Source organism: Mirounga leonina, unplaced genomic scaffold (genome assembly GCF_011800145.1).
Source record: "Mirounga leonina isolate KUSES-001 unplaced genomic scaffold, KU_Mleo_1.0 Mir_53, whole genome shotgun sequence".
Classification (NCBI taxonomy): Eukaryota; Metazoa; Chordata; class Mammalia; order Carnivora; family Phocidae; genus Mirounga; species Mirounga leonina.
In genome coordinates this window covers 66,300,604-66,315,410 of record NW_023270807.1, presented here as the reverse complement: position 1 = coordinate 66,315,410, position 14,807 = coordinate 66,300,604, and the positions used below count along the sequence as shown (strand labels likewise).

Sequence of the window (14,807 nt, the reverse complement as noted above, 5' to 3'; positions counted from 1 at the left end):
AAGAGTCTGTATCACATTTCATGTATATTATGCCTATACCTACCTATACATAAATTTTTTTTTTTTAAAGTAAGCTCCACACCCAACACAGGGCTTGAACTCACAACCCTGAGATCCAGACCTGAGATCCAGAGTTGGAGGCTCTATTGACTGAGCCACCCAGGTGCCCCTACATAAATTTAAGAATAATATAAAAGTGTTCAGTATTGCAAAATGTTCCTCAGCCATCATGTTCAACTGTTCGAACTTTCACCCTAATTTGCGAGTATCTCTGGTGCCCTGAGAGAAGCAAGAAAATGGATACTTGGTACCAGGAAAAGATACTTCATGAAGCCCAAAGCTATTGCATTCACAATAAGAGGAAGAATTTGACAGTTATTTTGTCTCTTCTCTTATCAGTTTCTGCTGTTCAAATCCTCCCCACATTCCAAAGGTTTTGCTTCTGTGTCAACAGCACCATAAACCATAAACCTTCATGGCATTTGTGTTCGTTGCCTTTTGCATAGTGAATATAGGGCAAGAGATATGGAAGAGTATTTCCCTGGGGTCTAATTGGTGTTATTTCCAGGAGTGGACGTTTAAGTTTATGAGTCACACTATGCCAACGATGTGCCCTGAATTTCAAGTGACAGGGGTACTTGTATGTTATTTAATAAGTGCTTTTTTGGTGTATATCTGTGACATGCAAAGGCAGGGTCCTTCTTGCTGGGTCTAAGGTACTGGTTTCAGAGTTCACTGTAGCTTCTAACAGCTCTTTATACCTGTGGCTTAAAGCCCCAACTCCCCACCTCTTTCCTAGTCCTATGCCACTGGTAGATGAAGTTTTCTTAGAAGTTTTTAATCTTTTGGGTCCCACCAGCCATTCTTTTTTTGTTGTTGTTGTTAAAGATTTTATTTATTTATTTGACAGAGAGAGAGACAGCGAGAGAGGGAACACAAGCAGGGGGAGTGGGAGAGGGAGAAGCAGGCTTTCCACTGAGCAGGGAGCCCGATGTGGGGCTTGATCCCAGGACTCTGGGATCATGACGTGAGCCAAAGGTAGACGGTTAACCAACTGAGCCACCCAGGCGCCCCCCACCAGCCATTCTATCTCAAAAAATCTGTCAGATTGAAATAAAAAAGCCCTGGGGTGCCTGGCTGGCTCAGATGGTAGAAAATGCAACTCTTGATCTCGGGTTGTAAATTTGAGCCCCACATTGGTGTAGAGATTACTGAAATAAAAAAGCCCGCATTCACTGAGGGAAAATATTTACAGAAATTCAGTTATTGTATCTATTGCTTACAGTAAATTTTTCAGTCAGGTTCTTTTGAATTTTCAATTTTAAGTTCTAAGGGAAGATTAGCCCCATTCTCTCCCTCTCAGGTCAAACATCTACTTTCAGAAAGCAACTCAAAACTTCTCAGAGTTTGGAGATTCATACTCTGTAGAAGCTGAGTACCTCTAAGTCAAAGAACTCTATCTATATACTCACATTTCAGGCTCACTTCAAGAGGAGAAAAACCTCAAGGTGCCTGGGTGCCTCTGTTGGTTGAGTATCCGACTCTTGATTTTGGCTCAAGTCTCAGGGTCCTGGGATCCAGTGCTAGGCAAGGAGCCTGCTTAAGATTCTCTCTTTTTGCCCCGCCCTCCCACCTGGTGCATGGGTGCTGTCTCTCAAAAAAAAAAAAAAACCCCACAAAAACCACACCCTCAGCTTGGTCTTTCTATGGTGAAGCCCACAAGTTCAGAAGCCAAGAGCTTACAATCTCTTTTATAGTGCTTAAATAGTTACAGCCAAGTATCAGATATTCAAAGAAAACCTTCAACATTTAGAGAGAAATCAAAGTAAATAGGAAAGAAAGGAAACCAGAGGAAACAAATAATGTAGGCAGTAGAAGTAAACGTCCAAGAAAAAAGACCATAATTATACACCATGGGGATAGGAGAAATTATTCTATCCATAAAAACAAAATTATTCCATCCAAAAACATTGTGGATATGTAGTATTCATACCACATAAATTTATGTAGTATGTAGTATGAATACTACATAAATAAGAAGTGTTCAAAGAACAAAAGAGAGTGCTTGAAAATTAAAAATAGGATAGCTGACAAAAAAAAAAGGTAGGAGATAAATTTGAAGAAATCTCTGGGGTACCTGCGTGGCTCAGTGGATTAAGTGCCTGACTCTTGATCTCAGCCAGGTCTTGATCTCAAAGTTGTGAGTTCAAGCCTCACACTGGGCTTCATACCTAGTGTGGAACCTACTTAAAAAATAAAAATAAAAAATAGTTAAGAAATAGTTAAGATATCTCTTGAGAGCGGAGCCTGGGTGGTTCAGTCAGTTAAGCATCTGCCTTTGGCTGAGGTCATGATCCTAGGGTCCTGGGATTGAGCCCCGCATCGGGCTCCCTGCTCAACGGGGAACCTGCTTCTCCCTCTCCCTCTGCCCGCTCATGCTCTCTCTCACTCACTCTCTCTCTCAAATAAATAAAATCTTTTTAAAAAATAAAAAGAAGTGTTTAAGTTTTTTTCATGGCTTATTCTCTTGTACTCTCCTTATTTGAGAAAGATAATAACTGGAAGAATTGGAGCAATAATCTTTCACTATAAATATGTTATCACTCTTGGGATATCTTCATTTGGAGCTGAAGAATAAAAGCTGTTCTGGCACCTGGAAACAGGTTTTAGTTGGTCATTCAAAGCTTCCACTCATTCTGGAAGCTAGAGAGGTAGGTAGGAACCAAGAACCTTTCATACACCCCATTTTTAAAAAGATTTTATTTTTAAGTAATCTCCACACCCAACATGGGGCTTAAACTCACAACCCAGAGATCAAGAGCCACATGCTCCACCAACTGAGCTAGCCAGGTGCTCTCCCTTCCCATTTTTAATAGAACAAACTATATCTGCCACAAACCAAAAGCCTACCTTGTTTTGTAATAAGAAGAATATGCTGATAGGATTTGACATTTCTGCCATCCATAGCCTGAACTCCCAAGCTGAAAGAGACGTATAAATAGGCAACAAAGTCCAACTTCAACCTATATGGTATCTGGTAACTTGAGATGCTAATTGTTTCATCTTCACCCCGATCCCCTTCTCAGAGAATGTGCCCAACCCACAGTCCCTGGAAAGGGCAGCCCTCCTTCCATTAGACCCTGTCTCCTGAACTGTGGCTGATTGGACGAGGGGAGAACACCTAACCCAGTCAGGTTCTTTTGCTTGATTATTTGAACCCAGAGACCTAGATATTGAGTCAGTAACTCTGTGGAGGAAACTAGAGCTATAAGGTCAGGTAGGCTAAGGAGTGGCAGTCATTTTTTGCTGTATACATGCAAATAAACTGAGAAATCTGGTCCTCAGAGATATGCCATAACCTGGATGTGCCAAAGGAAGCAGAAATCATACAGCTCTAGAGAAAGATAGAGAAAGGAATGGTCTGACAAGTTGGACTATTTCTATATTTGTGTTGGGAACCATGAGATTTCTCCTCTGGGACTTCTTTTTAAGATTTATCTATTTACTCTAGAGAGAGAGAGAACATGTGCACGTGCAGAGGGAGAAGGATAGAATCTCAAGCCGACTCTGCACCGAGTGTGGAGCCCAATGCTTGGCTCAATCCCATGACCCTGAGATCATGACCAGAGCTGAAACCAAGAGTCAGAAGCTCAACCCACTGAGCCACCCAGGAGCCCCTCCTCTCTGGGACTTCTAATTACCTCCTTTTTACTTGAGTTAATTTGGATAGCTTTCTTTTACTTGTAACCAAAGAATCCCTGACTCAATAGTTTTTAAAAGTTCATTTTTGGCACCCATGACTCTACCTTTTCATACCTCTCTAACCATCTGGATCCTACAGGTCCTCTGTAATTTGTTTTAAGTTATTTGGGAACACAGAAATATCAAAGGAAAAACATTTCCTTTTTTTTTTTTTTTTTAAGATTTTATTTATTTGAGAGAGAGAGAGAGCATGAGCAGCAAGGAGGAGCAGAGGGAGAGGGACAAGCAGACTCCCTGCTGAGCAGGGAGCCCAATGTGGGGCTCGATTCCAGGACCCTGGGATCATGACCTGAGCGGAAAGCAGACCCTTAACCGACTGAGCCACCCAGGTGCCCCAAGAAAAGACATTTCCTTGCAATGTCCTACAGAAGGGATGCCTGGGTCTTTCTAGTTACAGGGATTCAGAGGTGCTTAAAGGATCATCCCTTTAAGACTCAGCCTGCTCTTCAGCAGTTCTGATCGATGTTGGAAGAAACCAGAGGATGAACCTGATGAATAATCTACATAATTTGATGCCATTTATTAACTTAGAATTATATCAAACTATAATTTGTGAGTAAAAGTTACAAGATTTGTTATGGTTTATTGTTGTTTCAGTACTCTTTTGTAAAATAAAGCTATTACATCTTGGTTGTAACTTGGTTGTCTCTCTCCCTCCCCGCACTTGTGAGCACAGGCGCATTTGCTCTCTCTGTCTCTCTAAATAAATAAATAAATAATCTTTTTTTTTCTGTAAAGATTTTATTTATTTATCTGACAGAGACACAGCGAGAGAGGGAATACAAGCAGAGGGAGTGGGAGAGGGAGAAGCAGGCTTCCCTCGGAGCAGGGAGCCCGATGCGGGGCTCGATCCCAGGACCCCGGGATCATGACCTGAGCCAAAGGCAGATGCTTAACAACTGAGCCACCCAGGTGCCCCTAAATAAATATCTTTTAAAAATAAAATAAAAGTGTACCTTTAATACATTCAGTAAATTAAAGTCTATAAACAAGATAAAACTCTCCTTTGTACACTGACATAATTAATGGGACTGATAATGCTTTGCTGGACAATAATACTTTCAGGTCCTCACCATCAGATGTTGAAAACACTGTCCCACATGACAGTCAAATATTTCCCCTATTTAAAAAAATTTTTTTTTTTAATTTTAAGTAGGCTCCACGCCCGAATGGGGCTTGAACTCATGACCCTCAGCTTAAGAGTTGTATGCTCTACCAACTGAGCCAGCCAGGTACCTCAAGATATTTCCCTTTAGTTATTTTCTTGTTTTTTAAAAATGTAAGGTTTGAGGTGCCTGGGTGGCTTGGTTGGTTAAGTGTCTGCCTTCGGCACAGGTCATGATTTAGGGTCCTGGGATGGAGCCCCACGTCAGGCTCCCTGATCAGTGGGGAGTCTGCTTCTCCCTCTTCCCTTCCCTCTCCTCCTGCTTGTTCATGCTCTTGCTCTCTCTCTCGCTCTCATTCTCAAATAAATAAATAAAATCTTCAAAAAATATAAGGTTATATTTTTTGTGGAGTTTTTTCTTGGTCCCTTGTTGAAACTTTATTTTAACAAATACCAGTATTGAGATCTCTATTTGAGAAAGTCTCTGCTGAGTAATTGTCAAAATAGAGAATTTTTAGCCATGTACTCAGAGAATGTGGAGAGAACCTCCCCAGGTAAATATTTGTAAACATACCTAATCTTCACATTTTTAACAGAACCAGTTTAGTATTATTCAAAATCCACAATTGTAGGGGCACCTGGGTAGCTCAGTCAGTTAGGCATCCAGCTCTTGGTTTCGGCTTAGGTTGTGATCTCAAGGTCCTGGGACTGAGCCCCATGTCAGACTCTGCACTAAGTGCAGAGTCTGCTTGAGATTCTCTCTCCCTCTGCCCCTCCTGCTTGTGCGCTCTCTCTCTCTCAAATAAATAAATAAATCTTTAAAAAGAAGAAAACCAAAATCCACAATTGTAGTTTTCAACTTAGCAAAATTTTGTTGTCTGCTATGTACTTAGCACTATGTGGAAGTATAAGATGAGGACCCTTCAAAGGACCATACATAAAATGCATGAATCTAGGAATTTATACATCTCAGTGTAAATTCAACTAATGAATTTCAATCCATAGAATGAAAGAATTACAAAAATTTGAAGGAGAAATACTGTTAAGAAGAGTAGGTAACTTTTTGTATAGGCAAACATCACATAATTATGGGTACTCTGGTATCTGGTCATATCACAAAGTATGCATTTTTTTTCTTTTTTACAAAGTATGCACTTTTATTTATTTATTTTTATTTTTATTTTATTTTTTAAAGATTTTGTTTATTTGTCAGAGAGAGAGAGAGAGCACAAGCAGGGGGAGTGGCAGGCAGAGGGAGAAGCAGGCTCCCTCTTGGGAGCCTGATGTGGGACTCCATCCCAGGACCCTGGGATCATGACCTGAGCCGAAGGCAGATGCTTAACCAACTGAGCCACCCAGGTGTCCCCAAAGTATGAAGTTTTAAAGTAGAGTCCTTAATGACTGTCAAATTCTGAGATACTAAAAACCATACATTTATTTATAAGTCAGTCACAGTGTTTACAATCATTAAATCCTTATGAAAGTAAGGTGGACCAAAAATGAAAATCATCATTACCGTGGATGAAAGAAAATAAATTGCTTCTACCCTTGGGTAATTAAAAATTAAAATATCTTATGAGTTTAACTATGTTGACAAGTTAATTTTTATCTACTTTGAATAGTGAAGTCACAGTACTGTTTATTTGTTTCATATCTAAATGAAATGTGAAAGTTTTCCATTCATTTTGATATTTCTATAACCTATTTCATGTCTAGTATTACTTGCACTAAGCCTTAAAAAGAAAATAACCTTTTTATTACTTATAAGCTTAGTTTTCCTTAAGAATATTCCTAAGAGGGACGCCTGGGTGGCTCAGTCGGTTAAGCGTCTGCCTTCGGCTCAGGTCGTGATCCCAGAGTCCTGGGATCGAGTCCCGCTTCGGGCTCCCTGCTCTGCGGGGAGCCTGCTTCTCCCTCTGCCTTTGTCTCTCTCTCTGTCTCTCATGAATAAATAAATAAAATCTTAAAAAAAAAAAGAATATTCCTAAGAAAAACAATATTTATTTATTTATATTTTTATTTTTTTTAAAGATTTTATTTATTTATTTGAGAGAGAGAGAGAGCACAAGAGTGGGGAGCGGGAGAGGGAGAAGCAGACCCCCTGCTGAGCAGGGAGCCCGATGCGGGACTCGATCCCGGGACTCCAGGATCATGACCTGAGCCGAAGGCAGTTGCTTAACCAGCTGAGCCACCCAGGCGCCCAGAAAAACAATATTTAAAGAAGTAATTAATCATTTCACTTTATTTATTACTTTTATTAATTTTCCATTGAGTATTTTAAAGCTTAATTTTTTTTAAAGATTTTATTTATTTATTTATTAGAGAGCGAGTGAGAGAGAAACAGCATGAGAGAGGAGAGGGTCAGAGGGAGAAGCAGGCTCCCGCCGAACAGGGAGCCCGATGTGGGACTCGATCCCAGGACCCTGGGATCATGACCTGAGCCAAAGGCAGACGCTTAACGACTGAGCCACCCAGGTGCCCAAAGCTTAATTTTTTTAAAGAAAGCAATTATGTGAACAAAGTAATACAGTAATTATAGCCTAGTTTTGTCCAAATAGGTTGGTTTGATGTGTATACTTTAGCCACTCAGAATTATAATTACATTGAAGGAGAATTTACTTTGTGCACTCACATTATACTTCCACCCAAGGAATTACATAGAAAGAAGTGATTCCTTTCTCCTTTGTACTCATTTATTTTCCTTTTTGTGCACCTTGCTGACCTACATAAAAGTTAGTTGTAGCTCGTTTAAATTTAGTCTCTGGTGTGAAGTTGTGTATTGCTTAACTGTAACCCAAAGTGTGAGAATGGGAGTGTCAGTGTTTCTCAACAGCAGTGTCTTTAGCAATTAAGGTGTGGCATCACTAGAACTGCTGAACCCCATTCCAGTCTAACGCACTTCTGCATCTTCCGTTGTGGAGTAAACTTTCTAATATAGAGATTCTAATTTTTAAATAAAGAAAAAAAGAGCTAGAAAAAAAAAAAAAGAACAAATATCACCATCCAAAACCAAGAGTCATCCATAGTGTCTGAAAATTCCTGGACATAAAGAATTGGTCACTGGATTTTCCTTCATCCCTGCCAAGTTCTGCCTCCTCTGAGTAGGTTTCCAACAGGAGATAAGAGAGGGTGGCAGGGAAATGTTGATAAGTAACATATGGCGTACAGCTGTGCAGTGGGCCTATCAGATGGCACAACCTGAGCTTTGTGCTGGCTTACAACCATTCTGCAATATAATAAAAGACCGCAATATTATGTAGATACAGAGAGGCAAAATAGAGAGTTCCTAACCTCAATTGTTAGTCCAGAAAGTCAGGTAGTTGAAAAAGGAGATGGTTACTTATACCTATGAATTTTTCTTGTTAGTCTTATTTTTTTCCCAGAACACTTTTAGGTTTAGGCATCATTTTTATGTATTCATGAATTAATTAACTAATCCAATCATTCATTCATTCAACAACTATTCACTGAGTGCCTATTATGAAATTTTGCTAGGTCTTAGCTATTGAAATTGAGACTCTTATAATGATATTGTGAGGTTTCCATAAGCAGTTTGGTATAAAAATGAACAAGAATAGAGATCAAAATCAGCAATTCCTTCAATCAGTTATTATTGTTGCATTTTATTTTTGAGGTAACGTTAGAATTCGAGCCTTTATTTGATAGGCCTGAGTTAGAAAACAGTTATTTCCCAACTGTTAAAGGAGGTGGGGAGAAAGTCTAAACATGAATAGTTTTTATAATACACATTAGAAAATCCATTAGGTTATAGAAGAATTTACCAGGGTTCCCTTTTAAACAGCAGCTTTCAGTTGACTTTAATCAATTTATATATATTTTAAAGTTTTATATAAGTAATCTCTACACCCCGTGTGGGGCTCAAAGTCACGACCCCAAAATCAACAGCTACATGCTCTTTCGACTGGGCCAGCCAGGTGTTCCAATTTATACACATTTTAAAGGGGTGCCTGGGTGGCTCCATTGGTTCAGCCTCCGACTCTTGGTTTTGGCTCAGGTTGTGAGATCATGCCCCCTATTGGGCTCTACACTCAGTGGGGAGTCTGATGGAGATTCTTTCTCTCCCTCTGCCCACTTTCCTCCCCTCTCTCTCTAAAATAAATAAATAAATCTTAAAAAAAGAAAAAAAAAAGCAGGGGCACCTGGGTGGCTTAGTTGGTTAAGCATCTGCCTTCAGCTCAGGTCATGATCTTGGGGTACTAGGATTGAGCCCTGCATCAGGCTCCCTGCTCAGCGGGGAGTCTGCTTCTCCCTCTCCCTCTGCCTCTTCCTCCTGTTCATGCGTTCATGCACACTCTCTCTAATAAATAAGTAAAATCTTAAAAAAAAAAAAAAAAAAGCACATTGGATTGCCTGGCTCACTCATTTGGAAGAGCACATGACTCTTGATCTGAGGGTCCTGAGTTTGAGTCAAACTTGTGTGTAGAGATTATTTTTAAAAAGGGTGTAGGGGCACCTGGGTGGCAAAGTCCACTGAGCATCCAACTCTTGGTTTCAGCTCAGGTTATGATCTCAAGGTTGTGAGATCAAGCCCCTCATCAGGCTCTGGGTTGAGTGTGGAGTCTGTGTGCGATTCTCTCTTCCTCTGCCCCTCACACTTGTGCTCTCTCTCACCCTAAAATAAATAAATAATTAAAAAAAAAAAGGTGTGTAGAGCTCACACACACACAAAAGCACATTACTATCTAAAGTGAGCTGTACTGGGCGCCTGGGTGGCTCAGTTGGTTAAGCGTCTGCCTTCGGCTCAGGTCATGATCCCGGGGTCCTGGGATTGAGTCCCGCATCGGGCTCCTTGCTCGGCAGGGAGTCCGGTTCTCCCTCTCCCTCTGCCCCTGCTTGTGTTCCCTCTCTCGCTGTGTCTCTCTCTGTCGAATAAATAAATAAATAAATAAATAAATCTTAAAAAAAAAAAAAAAAGTGAGCTGTACCTGTTATTTATTTTTGCATATTCAGCCCCTATTCTTTGTCTAGTGTAACTTTCCTTTTTTTTTTTCCTGGCAAACTTAATATGCCTAAAATATATGAATAATGCTAACATTTATTGACTGCTTAATTTATACAACCTGGAGTCATGTTAAATACTACATGCTTTATCTCACTTAGGTTTTAAGAAGTAGATACTGTTATTAGCTCCACTTTACAAATAGTAAAACTAAGGTTAGTTATGTTCATTGCAGCATTATTTACAATACCTAAGATATGGAGGCAACCTAAGTGTCTATCAATAGATGAATGGATAAAGAAGATGTGGTATCTATACACACAATGGAATATTACTCAGCTTTAAAAAAGAATGAGGGGCACCTGGGTGGCTCAGTCATTGGGCGTCTGCCTTTGGCTTGGGTCATGGTCCCAGGGTCCTGGGATCGAGCCCTGCATCGGGCTCCCTGCTCCACGGGAAGCTTGCTTCTCCCTCTCCCACTCCCCCTGCTTGTGTTCCCTCTCTTGCTGTGTGTCTCTCTGTCAAATAAATGAATAAAATTTAAAATAAATAAATAAATAAGTAAATAAATAAATAAATAAATAAGAATGAAATATGGCGATTTGCAACAACATGAATGGATCTTGGGTATAATGCTAAGTAAAACAGAGAAAGACAAATACCATACAATTTCACTTACATGTGGAACTTAAGAAAGAAGACAAATATACAAGGAAAAAAGGAGACAGACCAAAAAGAAAAAAGAAAAACCAGACTCTTAACTATAAAGAACAAACTGGTGGTTGCCAAAGAGGAGGCCGGTGGGGGGATGGATGAAATAGGTGTTGGGAATTAAGAGTACACTTACTGTGATGAGCTCTGAGTAATGTATAGAACTGGTGAATCACTATATTGTATTGTATTGTAATATAACACTATATGTTAATTATGCTGGAGTTAAAATTTTAAAAAATTTCTACCAAATACAAAAAAAAAAAAAAAAGAATGAAATTTTGCCATTTGTGACAACATGAATGGACTTAGAGGGTATTATGCTAAGTGAAATGAGTCAGAGAGAGAAAGACAAATATCATATGATTTCACTTGTATGTGGAATCTAAAAAAACAAAACAGAAGCAGATTCATAAATACAGAGAACAGACTCATGGTTATCAAAGGGGCAAGGGGTGGGGTGGATGGGCAAAATAGGTGAAGGGATTAAGAAGTACAAACTTCCAGTTATGAAATAAGTTGCAGGGATATAAAGTACAGCATAGGGAATATAGTGGATAATATTGTAAGAATTACATATGGTGACAGATAGTAACAAGACTTATTGTGTGATCGTTTTGTAATGTATATAAATGTTGACTATGTTGTACACCTAAAACTAATATAATATTGCATATCAACTATACTTCACTGAAAAAAAGGAGGGGATATGTGGACAGAGACACACAAGGAGAACATCATGTGAAGATTAAAGCAGAGATTGGGGTGGTGCTTCTACAAGCCAAAGAATGCAAAAGATTGCCAGCAAATTATCAAAAGTTAGGAAAGAGGCATGGAACAGATTCTTCCTCACAGCCCTAAGGAGGAACAGACCCTACTGATGTTTTGGTTCCAGACTTTTAGCCTCTAGGACTGAGACAATAAATTTCTGTTGTTTATAAAGAAGTCATTAAATAAATAAAGTAAACAAAATAAAACTTAGGTTAATTAAAAAAAAAAGGACAGGGGGCGCCTGTCTGGCTCAGTCAATAGAGCATGGCAGGTTTTATCTTGGGGTTGTGAGTTCAAGCCCCTCACTGGGCGTAGAGTTAATTTTTTTTTTTTTTTGATTCCTATCTTTTTTTTTTAAAGATTTTATTTATTTATTTGTGTGAGAGAGAATGAGAGAGAGCACATGAGAGGGGGGAGGGTCAGAGGGAGAAGCAGACTCCCTGCCAAGCAGGGAGCCCGATGTGGGACTCGATCCAGGGACTCTGGGATCATGACCTGAGCCGAAGGCAGACGCTTAACAACTGAGCCACCCAGGTGCCCCCTATCTTTTTTTTTTTAAAGATTTTATTTATTTATTTGACAGAGAGAGACACAGCGAGAGAGGGAACACAAGCAGGGGGAGTGGGAGAGGGAGAAGCAGGCTACCCGCAGAGCAGGGAGCCCGATGTGGGGCTCGATCCCAGGACTCTGAGATCATGACCTGAGCCGAAGGCAGACGCTTAACCAACTGAGCCACCCAGGCACCCCTTTGATTCCTATCTTTTATTTTTTATTTTTTTTTGGGTGTGTTTCTTTTTTATTATTTTTATTTATTTTATTTTGTTAGTCACCATACAATACATCATTGGTTTTTGATGTGGTGATCCACAATCCATTGTTATCGTATAACACCCAGTGCTCCATGCAGTACGTGCCCTCCTTAATACCCATCACTGGGCTAACCAATCCCCCCTCCCCCCTCCCCTCTAAAACCCTGTTTGTTTCTCAGAGTCCATAGTCTCTCATGGTTCATCTCTCCCTCCAATTCCCCCCCCCCATTTTCCCCTTCCTTCTCCTAATGTCCTCCATGCTATTCCTTATGTTCCACAAATAAGTGAAACCATATGATAATTGACTTTCTCTGCTTGACTTATTTCACTTAGCATAATCTCCTCCAGTCCCATCCATGTTGATGTAAAAGTTGGGTATTCATCTTTTCTGATGGCTGAGTAATATTCCATTGTATATATGGACCACATTGGGCGTAGAGTTAACTTAAAAAAAAAAAGGTGCAGTAAGTTGGCCAAAGTCATACAGACATTGAACTACAGAACCAAATCTGGACACTCTGTCTCCAGAACTCTTCTCATTAATTGCTATGCTCTACAACTTCCCATGAGCTTCAGTTGTATTCATCTGATGAAAATTTCACATGATACATCAAAATGCCCCTAACACTTAAAAATGTTGAACTAGAGAACTACAGTTTATTAACTGTAGTTTGGCTTTTCTCATTTATTGGGAATAAAATCCACTCATATACACAACACATTAATTACAGGAAAGTGCTTAAAAATCTCAACTTAAAACCTTTTATAGCATTTAGAAACAAAACACCTAAATTATAAAAATAAACTACACTACTTTTTAGGGAAAAATTCATGAATTCATGTTATCAGGACTTAAAAGCAAGTTTGTTTGTTTTTATTTACTTGTGACGCCATAATGAAGTTTAATTTCAGTCCATATTTTATACATACTTTGTCCTAAAAACAAAAACATGTTAAAGATTTTTTTAAAATCAACAAACTATGCTTTTTTTTTAAAGATTTTATTTATTTATTTGAGAGAGAAAGAGAGAAAAACAGCATGAGAAGGGGAGAGGGTCAGAGGGAGAAGCAGGCTCCCTGCTGAGCAGGGAGCCCGATGTGGGGCTCCATCCCAGGACTCCGGGATCATGACCTGAGCCGAAGGCAGTCGCTTAACTGACTGAGCCACCCAGGCACCCTTAACATAATGAATTTAAAGTAAATGAAATAGTCTATGTCTCTTGTGAAATGGGCAATGTTTCCTTTTCTGTGAAGAGGATTTCACTAGGCTAACAATCTCTTTCACTCTCCCCTATGCCTCCCAGCGAAGGCAAATGATTTGCTGAATTGGAGGGAAGAGACTGGGTTTCTGTATCCCACTCACTTCTTCCATTCTCCTGATAGCTGGCAGCCTCCATGAGCATCCAAGTATTGTCATATGGGAGAAGGGGCCAGTCTCTTCAAGTGAAGCCTCTGGTTTTCCAGCATTACCTGTTGACCAGATAGGCAAATCTGCCTACTTTTGGAGTTCAGTGTTAGGAAGCCCGCGTGCCCACAAATGTAAGCCGTATTCTCTGATATCTGCTTTTAGTATTAATAAAGAATATCCTCGGGTGGCTGGGTGGCTCAGTCAGTTAAGCGTCTGACTCTTGATTTTGACTCAGGTCATGATCTCAGGGTCCTCGAGCCCCATGTCGGGCTCACACTGGGCGTGAAGCCTGCTTAAGATTCTCTCTCTCCCTTCCTGGTGCTTGTGTGCTCATTGGGCGCGGACTTGGTACCTCTTTTGTGAAGCAGCAGCTGAGGAGACTCCGGAGCTCACTGTGGCCAACGAAAAACCCAAGGAAGGTGTCAAGACTGAGAACAACGATCATATTAATTTGAAGGTGGCGGGGCAGGATGGTTCTGTGGTGCAGTTTAGGACTAAGAGGCATACACCACTTAGTAAACTAATGAAAGCCTATTGTGAACCACAGGGTTTGTCAATGAGGCAGATCAGATTCTGATTTGATGGGCAGCCAATCAATGAAACAGACACACCTGCACAGTTGGAAATGGAGGATGAAGATACAACTGATATGTTCCAGCAGCAGACAGGAAATGTCTACTAAAAAGGGAACCTGCTACTTTACCCCAGAACTCTGTTCCTCCAGACCAAGAAGACATTCTCAATTAGAAAGCCACAATTTGGTTCCACCACATCCTACTACAGTATAGTTCTATTTTTTCATTTTCCTCTTCCCCATTCCTTTATTGTACATAGAGTAACTGTGTATGTGCACAAGCATATTGCATTTTTTAAAACTAAATGGCCAATGGTATGTTTTGATCGACATCAAATGGAGATGGGATGGGGCAAAATACTGCTTCTGTGAAAATACCCCCTCTCTCTATTAGTGGCATGCTCAGTCAGCACTTATCTTTATATTCCAGTAAGTTATTTTGCTCTCACTGTTTAACAAAAAAAGAACAACATAAAAATCCTTGCATACCTCGTTTGATTGGAGAATTTTAATGTTTTTCATTTATCATTGTAAAACCAAGGACAATTTTATAACTTTTTGGTACATAGCTGTTACATGTAGGGCAATCTGTCTTTAAGTAGGGATAAATTACTCTAAAAGAAATGAATCCTAGATAGTTTTCCCTTCAAGTCAAGCGTCTTGTTGTTTAAATAAACTTCTTGCTTATTTTATTTTTTTAAAGATTT

The 14,807-nt window shown here is 39.8% G+C and overlaps 1 pseudogene; it reads left to right on the top strand.

Moving 5' to 3' along the window:
- The first annotated feature begins 5,387 nt into the window (after positions 1–5,387).
- LOC118001349 lies at positions 5,388–14,208 on the top strand (annotated as a pseudogene).
- Positions 14,209–14,807: the final 599 nt, after the last annotated feature.